Genomic DNA, 1,393 nt, shown 5'->3' with positions numbered 1-1,393 from the left:
GAGCATGAGAGGGCTGAGGGTCAGAGGGAGAAGCAGACTCCCTGCTGAGTAGGGAGCCCAATGCAGGGCTCCATCTCAGTACCCTGGGATCATGACCTGAGCCCAAGGCAGTCGCTTAACCAACTGAGCCACCCAGGTGCCCCGAGACTGTATTTGCTTTTATGCCCACCCAAAAATAATAAAATTTTTAAAAATTAACTCTAGATATCAGCCTTTCAAATTTTTATCATACCAATAACATCTGAACCAAAGCTATCAATACGAGGAACCCATAAAGGAACCACTTAAATAGGTCAGCATTATTTTGAGGAGCAGAGAGATTGAAGCAAAAGATGTTCACCCATCTAATTACTGGGCAGTTCTCAACCTGCTCAAGTTCACATTCAAAAGGAGATCTTTAAAAGCCATGGCTGCGGCGGGGCTTCCTGACCGACTTCTTCCTTGGTGAGAGCGAAAAGCGGTGAGTCGGGAGCAGGAGCTGGGTGTCCAAACCTCCACTGCAGCTGCGACCGCGTCTTCCTCAAAGAGCCCGGGAAGACCCCCGTGGAACCGGAGGTGGTTATTCACCGAATTAGAATTACTCTCACCAGCCGCAACATAAAATCTTTGGAAAAGGTATGTGCTGACTTGATCAGAGGCACAAAGGAAAAGAATCTCAAAGTGAAAGGATCAGTTCGGATGCCTACCAAGACTCTGAGAATCACTACAAGAAAAACTCCTTGTGGCGAAGACAGGATCGTTTTCAGATGAGGATCCACAAGTGACTCATTGATTTGCACAATCCTTCTGAAATTGTTAAGCAGATTACTTCCATCAGTATTGAACCAGGAGTTGAGGTTGAAGTCACCATAGCAGATGCTTAAATCAACCTTTTTAATAAATTGATTATCAGTTGTTAAAAAAAAGAAGGAGGAGGAGATCTAACATAATTCCATGTGGTATTAGCCCTGTCTCACACTTCTAACCACTCTTTTATCAGGACCACTTATCATAACATCTAAGATTGTCCATCTCAGGATGCACTTGATATCAGTGAAATCATTAACTTGAAAGGGTAAAATCATATAAGTGGCTGGGAGATGACCAGCCAGAATTTTTTTTTCATGTAGTTATGCTGAGGTTAGCTTTATAACTTTTTTCCCCTGGAACATAAAAGATGACATGTTTACTGTAGAAAGTTAAGCAATATAGAAGAGAATCAATAAAAAGGCTAAATGTCAACCCAAATCTACCAGACAGAGATGACCACTGTCATTGGTGAACATCGTTTTAAACCTCTCTTCATGCAAAGACATCATTATAAAATTATATATAAATAAGTTCACAATTCATGTGAGCTACTTTATCCCTTTATTTGTCTGCTTAGGCTGTTATAACAAAGTATCACAGACTA

At 41.3% G+C, this 1,393-nt stretch overlaps 1 pseudogene; it reads left to right on the top strand.

Moving 5' to 3' along the window:
* The first annotated feature begins 406 nt into the window (after positions 1–406).
* On the top strand, positions 407–863 carry LOC110572132 (annotated as a pseudogene).
* The last annotated feature ends 530 nt before the right edge of the window (positions 864–1,393 follow it).

The sequence above is a fragment of the Neomonachus schauinslandi genome, chromosome 2, assembly GCF_002201575.2.
Source record: "Neomonachus schauinslandi chromosome 2, ASM220157v2, whole genome shotgun sequence".
NCBI lineage: Eukaryota > Metazoa > Chordata > Mammalia > Carnivora > Phocidae > Neomonachus > Neomonachus schauinslandi.
The sequence above is the reverse complement of the archived record's forward strand: the minus strand, read 5'-3'. Positions and strand labels throughout refer to the sequence as shown.